The 9,075-nt window shown below is 41.6% G+C and overlaps 1 pseudogene; it reads left to right on the forward strand.

The window, feature by feature from the left end:
* Nucleotides 1-2,196: 2,196 nt before the first annotated feature.
* LOC102848520 lies at nucleotides 2,197-3,201 on the forward strand (annotated as a pseudogene).
* Nucleotides 3,202-9,075: the final 5,874 nt, after the last annotated feature.

Genomic DNA, 9,075 nt, shown 5'->3' on the forward strand with positions numbered 1-9,075 from the left:
CCCTAACAGCAGACTTTCCCATCACAATGCGTCTTTTAATTTCCTGGATGCTGGTGCCATGAGTGTTGATTGTGGAGCCAAGCAAACTAAAGTTGTTAAGAATCTCAATGTTTCGAGATCCAAGATGTTGGTGGGGACAGAGATAACATGGTGAGCTGCGGGAGCAGCAGACCACTTGGAGCAGGGCCACTATGGCCTTCTACAGACCTCTGTTTATTGATAATTGAACAATTAAACAGTTGATGACAGGTCTTCAGTGAAGATTGAGGCTCAACAACAGGAATTCAAGGATTCCCAAGGAGGAATGGGTGAGTCTCGCAGCTCCCAACCCACTCCTGCAGAGCCAGCACCACACCACTGCCACAGCTCCATGAAGCTCCCACAGCCGGAACGTATGGAATCCCTCACCCAGGATGGCACTGGGCCTCCCCAAGACTGGTGCAGCAGAGCCGCCACACTGCCACAAAGTGGATTTGTTCCGGCGAGAATTCTTGGAGCCAAGATGGCGGCTGCGGGGGAAACAGGCAGACACCGGCTGCCCACACGGGAGATGATGGGTGCCTGCCAGCTACAGATTTGGGTTTCCTTGGACAGGCCAGAGAAGATGATCACCCATACAATGGATTGTTGAAGGTCACTGTGAATTGTCTACTTGATGACACTTAACAGTGGCAGCATGTCCAAGAGAACCAATGTCCTAAATGCACCACATATTTTGATCTGTTGAATGCTTCTGCCAAAAGCTGTTTAGACCTGGGGGCAGTCTCTTCACAACTCTCAGGTTCCCCTTGACATTTATAAAGGGGGAGGTCAGTGACACCTACTTCAAATTATAGTATGACCACTTATGGGGGGGTCTAAAAGTGGCGGTGCTGGAATTGGAGACACTGTCCTTGGACACATAGTCCTTGATCAGGCAAGGGGACCACATTGGGGTTGGGGCAATTGGAGGGGGTGTATACCAGCCAGCCCCTGGGGGGTGTTGCCCTGCTCGGGATGGGCTGTCTTCGGCCCCTGGCCCAGCGCAAGCCATCACGGCCCTCTGCCCAGGGAGGGCTGTCTTGGCCCTCGGCTCGGGGTGGGCCATCACGGCCCTCAGGGTAAGCTCCTCAGTCCCCAGACTGTGCCATCTGACCCTAGGATGGGGAAAACAAAAAAAAAAAATCCTAGGGTATCCACAGAATTTTATCTAGGCTACTTTCCGCCACCCTCTCCCCCAGTAAAACTGAAAGCAACACCCCAAAGCCCTTCTATTTGTAACTCACAAGTTTGTTCTCTCTAGGCTTGCTCCCTTTCCTATATGTAACCTTAACACTGAGTTTTACTCCAGACCTGACCCTGAACCCCAGTGCCAGTGACAAAAAGGAAACACAACTGACAGCTAAGGAAGCAAAGGAGGATGGAGCCTCTGGGTTCAACCAGCCATCCCCACTGGACTCACCTGGGAAAACATTTTGCAGGCCAGAGGGGAGCAAATGACAGGAAAATATCTTCTAACAGAACAAGAAGGCAAGCAGCTTTAACCCACGACCACCAGTAAGGTGATAAAGTGTCCTCCCTTTCCCCCTTGACATCAATGCCCCTGTTCAGTATGAAGAAGCCAGAGAATCTGCATCCAGGTCCCAAATCAATAAGACAGTTGGTCTAATTGCCATTGGAAAATGCTTTCCATTCCCCTGTCGCATCTGGTCCCCACTGGATCCTTTTCATTTCCTTCACCTGCTCCCCCCACCAACCAAATTGTGTGGCTCTGCAACTATCCTCACCTTGCCCATCCTCACCTTTCTGCCCCCAACCCTCACCTCCTTGTACCCCCATTATGTTTTTCCCAATAAAATAAAATTTTAAAAAAAGACAAATTACACTGGGAAAATCTGCTGTCAGAGACCTCTCTAGAGTATTGAGAAGGAACGATGTCAGTCTAGAGACTAACATGATCCAGGCTATGGTCTTTACAATTACTTGCTATGCATCAGGGAGCTGCACAATGACTAAAGCCAATGACAGAAGAATCAATGCTTCGAGTTGTGATGCTGAAGAAGAGTCTTGAACATACCATGGACCACCTAGAAAATAAGTTTCTCTTTGGAGGCTAGGATTTTGAAGTTCCATCTCACATACTTTGAGCATGTGACCAGGAGAAGAAATCGTGCTTGGAAGGGTGAAAGGACAGTGCAGGAAAGGAAGACCTCAGGAGCCAACAGTGGCATCAGGAAGATGACGGCGCTGGAGCTGGCGCGCCTGGGAACACGCGTGGTTCTGGCCTGTCGCAGCCGGGAGCGCGAGGAGGCGGCCGCCTTCGACCTCCGCCAGGAAAGCGGGAACAATGAGATCATCTTCATGGCCTTGGACTTGGCCAGTCTGGCCTCTGTTCGAGCTTTTGCCACCGCCTTCTTGTGCTCCGAGCCCCGGCTGGACATCCTTATCCACAATGCTGGGATCAGTTCCTGTGGCCGGACACGTGAGCCCTTTAACCTGCTGCTGCGGGTGAACCACGTCGGCCCCTTCCTGCTGACACAGCTGCTGTTGGCCCGGCTGAAAGCATGTGCCCCCAGCCGTGTGGTGGTGGTATCCTCAGCTGCCCACCGGCGTGGGCACCTCGACTTCACTCGCCTGAACCTTCCTGTGGTTGGCTGGCAGCAAGAGCTCCGGGCATATGCTGACAGTAAGCTGGCCAATGTGTTGTTTGTCTGAGAACTTGCCACCCAGCTTGAAGGCACTGGGATCACCTGCTATGTGGCCCACCCAGGGCCTGTGAACTCAGAGCTGTTCCTACGCCATGTTCCTGGATGGTTGCGCCCACTTTTAAGACCTCTGGCCCGGCTGGTGCTGCGGGCGCCAAGAGGGGGTGCCCAGACACCTCTATACTGTGCTCTACAGGAGGGCATTGAACCCCTCAGTGGGAGATACTTTGCCAACTGCCGAGTGGAGGAGGTGCCCCTAGCCGCCCGAGATGACCCGGCAGCCCACCGGCTGTGGGAAGTCAGCAAGAGACTGGCAGGGCTAGGACATGGAGAGGAAGATGAACCCGATGAAGATCCCCAGCTTGAGCACCCACAGGCCCCATCTTCTCTGAGCAGTCCCCATCCTGAAAAGCCCACAGTTTCTGAACCCTGTCCTGGTCCACAGAGCTCACTGGATTTGCCTAAAGTCATGTGCCGAAGTCAGAGTAAAGCTGAGCCTATAAACCCAGCCTTCTAACCCCAGGCTAGGGACGTTCCTGCGGCGCTTTATGGCCCCTGGAAATTCTGCTTGACCAGGCCCTGGACACTGAAGAGAGTGTTTTACCTCCATGGTTACTTTCTAAAAAAAAAAAAAAAAAAGAATCTCAATGTTTCTTTTCTGCTTATTTTGTCTAAACCAGCTAGTTTCTTCCCAAGAAACCAAACTTGGGAAGAAACTAGCTGTTTTTAACAAATAAGCAAAAAAGAAGCAGAGGGCAGGGGAGATCTAGTAGAATGTACCAATATCTGCATTATCAAACACTGACTTTAAAATAAGCATATCATATTATAAATGAAAAATAAATTTGTGAATTCAGCAGAGATTCAGAAAATCGAAAGTTAATTGAGGGAAAAATTGAGAACTTAAAAAAAGTCCTTTCTAATATTTCAGAAAAACTTGTTTGACTACAGATATTATGAAAGAATAGATGAACTTGAAGAAAAGAAAAAGAAAAATCTTTTAAATTTTTACATAGCTAGCTTGAGTCTGGGTAGTGCAAATGGTATTTTAATTAGCTGCTAAGCGAAAATGGATAACTCTGGTGGCCTAGTGTTAAGAAGCTGCTGAAACGGAAGTCTTAGTGAATTCTGAAGTTTAGAATCATAAACAAAAGTTCTAACTTGATTGAAATTAAATTAAAAAACCAGTAAAATAAAGCAAAAGCATGACTGGGAAACTATAAAAATACATTAAGAAGTTAGAAATATATTTCTGGACAATTTATAGGTCAAAGAAAAATTAAGATGAAATTACAAATTATGTTTAACTTAAAATAATAAAAAAGATTCATGCCAACGTTTTTCATGCCTATAAATTAAAACTACTTCATAGGAAAATTTGTGCCTATTACTTTATATATTTAGGAGGGAAAAGGAATTTAAAAGTTAATAGCAATTGTGAACCCAAACAACATAAAAGGAAGAAAATAGTAAAAAAAGAAAAGCATTTCCATGTTACGCTTCAGAGAGATGGGCAATGACTTAAGTATGATAGCAGAAAAATAGGTGTGTTTGAGTTGTGGTGCTGGAGAAGAGTCTTGAACAGACCATGGATTGACAAGAAAACAAATGGGTCTGTCTTGGCGAGGGTGAAACGAAGTCTCTCCTTGGAAGCTAGGATTTTGAAGCTCGCCTCACTTACTTTGGGCATGTGGCCAGGAGAGATCGGTCCTTGGAGAACGACATCATGCTTGGAAAGTGGACGGACAGCGAAGGAGAGGAAGACCCAGGTGAGATGGATTGATACAGTAACTAGGGCAATGGGGGTTGGTGTGTCTGAGTTAGTGAGACTGGCTCAGGACAGGGTAGGGTTCAGAGCTGCTGTACATAGGGTCACTATACATCGCAGGGGACTCAATGGCACATAACAATAACATTCTATGACAAGTTTGAAAGCAGGAGTGGCATCAACTTCCTGAATAACATGCCTTCCGAAACTCTATGAACTTTGATAAATGTCGATAGTTTGTTCATAGAGTCGCTATGAGTCATGACTTAATGGCAATCAACAACAACAAAAATATGTAATGAATAAGAAAAATAAAGTCAAATTAAACTCTGAAACAATGATAAAATTTATAAACATATAGTAAGATGAATCAAGGAAATGAAATGAGAAAATGCTAAATAGAATATTTTAAAACAAAAATAGTAAAAGAAGATATTTATAAATTTAAAATATCAATAAATTATTTTAAAATGCACAATTTAACAAAATTGATTTAAGGAAGAATTATGAATAATCCTAAAATTGTCCATTATGTAATATCTTTCCCAAAGGGATCAACATTTTCCCTTGAGCTCATATCCAAAGAAAAATTGAGTAAAATATATTATATTCTAAGAAAAATTGAGTAAAAAATGTCAATCTTTTTCAAACTCAGAGAATGAAAAAAGTCTTCTAAATTCATTTTCATCTTGTTAGCTTTAATTTCCAAATTGAAAAAGAACTTTATAAGAGATTCTTTAAGAGGAAAGAATCTTAAGAAAAAATAATCTGTTACTGTCTACATATGCATAAAGTAAATTATTAGTATTTGTTTACTTTTATTAATGTTAAGTGAAACATTTGGAAATAATTTTACATCATTTTATTATCAGAAAAATAAAAAAATAGAGAAAACTGCTTTTTAAATTGGATGTTCACTTATCATTTTAAAAAATTTAGGAGATAAGTCAAATTATTTAGTCTAATATAGAATATTTACATAATAACATATGTTGTTGTTGTTGATGATGATTGCCATCGAGTCAAGCACAACTCATATAGCGACCCTTTGAACAAAAGACCTGAAGATGTTCTGTAACTATCATCATTTCTCAAAGTCCATAGAGTTTCCAGAGGCACTTTATTTAGGAAGTGGATGCCACTACTGCTTCCAAATCTGTCTTACACTGGGAGCTCCACCAAACACTCTCCACCATGGGTAACCGTTATGATATTTGACACCCCAGTGGTACAAGGCTGAGCATCACCACAATCTCAGGTTACCTCAGTACAGCAAATTGACAGAAGAGTGCTGTACCACTTAGAAGAATGTGCCCCCCAAATAAAATAATAACCGACTTTTAAATACAAAAGCCCTCCATGAGGTCTTGTTGGTTCTAACAGGAGAGCAAATATTATACTTAATTATTGATTTGAAGCTCCACTTTTGATTAAGACATAGACAAGGATTCCTTCTAAACCTACTTTTTATTATTTTATATTGGTTTGTTCAAAGTACATTGTGCTTCATGCTATTCTTCATTGATGCTGTGTTTTATACAATAATTTCTATGCATTATGTTTTATAAAATCAATCACCATTGGACCTTGATATTTATTATCCAATCTTTCCAGGTTCTCTCTGGACTTTTCCCATTTTCTTTACCCCATTTCTCCACTCACCAGATTGTGCAACCGTGTAATTTCACCCCTACTCATCCTTACCTCTCTGCTCTCACTCCTTCCCCCCTTGAGTTCCATACATGTTTTAATAGTTATCCTTCTATTTTCTACAATAATGATCTTATGCAGTATTTGTCGTTAGGAGACTGAGTTAGTTCACTTAGCATAATGCTTTTCAGTCTGTCCCAAGTTATGTAGTAGTATGCCCCTGAGTACTGCACAATATTCCTTTGTGTGAATGTACAATTTCTCAATCCGTTCGGCTGGATATTTGAGCTGTTTCTATGATCCTGCATAACAGTGAATAACACTGCTATGAATGTTTACAGATTCATTTGTGTCTCAGTTCTAATTTCCTTGGGATATATGCTTAATAATGGAATAGCTGGGTCATAAGAAGTTTCTATGTTCAACTTTTTTGAGGAAATGTCAAACTGTCTTCCAGAGTGGTTGTTCCATTTTACAATCCCACCAACAGTGTATGAGAGTTCCCACCTCTTCAAATCCTCTCCAACATTTATTACTTGCTGTCCTATTAAACTTTGCCACTGCTACTGGGGTGAGATGGTATCTTACTGTGATTTTTATGTTCACGTCTCTTATTGCCAGTGATTCTTAGCATTTCTTTTTGTGTCCATTGGCTATCTGAATGTCTTCCTCTGTGAAAAGTCATTCCATGTCTTTTGCCCATTTTGTAATTGGATTATCAGTCTTTTTCTTCTGGAGGACCAGAGGTATTCTGTAAACATTTTTTTATGAGATTCCTGTCTAGACCCACATATATATATTACTACATTAAATAGCTATGCTGCCATCTAAATGCATATGGTACATATAAATTTGCCCACTTCTCCATGAGAGAAAAATGGGCAATCTCCTTCTGAAATTTACTGTCCCTGAAAACTTGCTGGAGAGTCAGCTATAAGTAGGTTTTAACTTGATAGTACACAATAACAACAATTAGAAATGTTAGTAAGTTAAGACCACAAAATATGGATTTAAGGAAAATGTGTATTTGTAAATTTTGTGACTGTATATAAGAGATAGAGAGATAGATATAAAATATTTATTTGTTGTTAGTTGTCATCGAGTTTATAGCAACTCTATAAACAAGATATGAACCAAGTCCTGTTCTATGCCATTTTCACACTTCTTGACACACACGAGCCCATTGCAGGAGTCACCGTGTCTATCTGCTTGGTTGAAGGTCTTCCTCTCCTTTTCCAACTCTCCACCATCCCCAACATCATGTCCCTCTCTAAGGAATAGCACCTCCTAGCAATGCATGTCTAAAGTATGTGAAGTGAAGCCTCATCATTCTTGCCTCCAAAGAGCATTATGGCTACACCATCTCCAAGATATATATACCTATTCATTCTCTTGGCCGTCCATGAGATGTTCAGTGCTCTTCTCCAACATCACAGCTCAAAGGCATCAATTCTTTTTCTGTCATCTTTAGTCATTGTACAGATCTAAGATGCATAGCTAGTAATTGGAAAGACTATAGCCTGAATCAGAAGCACCTTTGTCCTCAAACTGACATCACTACTCCTCAATAATTTGGAAAAGATCCCTAACTGCAGATACAGTTACATATATATGTAACTGTATATAAAGGATCTCTGGTGGCCTAGAGGTAAGAAGCTGTGCTGCAATCCCAAAGGCACTTTGTTTGAGTCAACCAGCGGCTCTGCTGGAGAAGAATGGGCAATCTCTTCCTGTGCAATTAATTGCCTCTGAAAACCTTCTGGAGGGTCAGCTATGGGTCAGTTCTGACTCGACAGTATGTAACAATGTATAGGGAGCTGTGGTGGCCTAGTGATAAGAAGCTGTACTGTAATCCCAAAAGCAGGAAGTTTGAATCCATACTAGCTGTTTCCTTGGGGGGAAAAAACCCCACAACTGGGCAATTTCCTCCCTTGCGATTAATTGTCTCTGAAAAGCTGCCTGAGGGTCAGCTAGGGTTTGCTTCCAACTCAACACACCACAACAACAATAACATAGAGAACCCAAAGGAATTCCAGAAGCAAAAGCAATCAATGCATTTATCAAATTTGCTGGGTAAAAGTCAATATAAAAATTAAGTAAGTTTCTGTATTATAATATCCTAGTTGGGGGAGGTGGGACTCTTTTAACATATACAATTATATAAAAAAGTATCAATTCCTTATAATTCTTAAGTGCGATCACGCTTGATCAAGCTTGTTTCAACTGACAACCAGAGTTTACGTAAGAGATGTGCAATAAAATGAAACCCTGCCTGATCCTGCACTGTAATTGCTACGTTTGAGCTACTTTTATAGCCACTGTGTCCTTCCATCTCACTGAGAGTCTTCCTTTTTTCCATGGATCCTCTACCAAGTATAATGTATTTCTCCAGATACTGGTCCCTCCTGATAATGTGTCCCAAGAACATAAGTAAAGTCCTTCCTTTTACCCATCAAAGGAGCATTCTGACTGAACTTCTTAGATGACACATCTGTTCCTTCTTCTGACAGTCTATGAGACACTGGGTGTTCTTTGCTGAAATTAGAATTCAAATTCACCAATGATACTTCAGTCTTCTTTACTTCTTTGTCCAATTTTCACATATATATGACATATAAATATGATACCATGGCTTGAATCAGAGCTACTTGAGTCTGAAAAGGAACATTTTTCACTATGTCCCTTTAAAAATTAGTTTCATACAATATGTTGTTTGCTTTCTTTTTTAAAAATTATTAAATTTTATTAGTTTTCATGAACATTTACAGAGATTTTGGGTTTTCATTCATTCATTGTTGCACTATTGTCTCTACCCTCCTCCCCAGTTTGTTCTTCTCCCCCCACCAAAAGTCCGTTTTAATTGTCCAATTGCCACCCACAGTGCTTGTCAAAGCCAGTTCTGATTAATCTCCTTTGTCAGTGTGTCCTTTGCCATTCCCTATCACTCCTCCCTGAGAGAGACTTCACCCTGAT

This window comes from Elephantulus edwardii, unplaced genomic scaffold (assembly GCF_000299155.1).
Source record: "Elephantulus edwardii isolate Elephantulus edwardi_28Jun2011 unplaced genomic scaffold, EleEdw1.0 scaffold00057, whole genome shotgun sequence".
Taxonomy (NCBI): domain Eukaryota; kingdom Metazoa; phylum Chordata; class Mammalia; order Macroscelidea; family Macroscelididae; genus Elephantulus; species Elephantulus edwardii.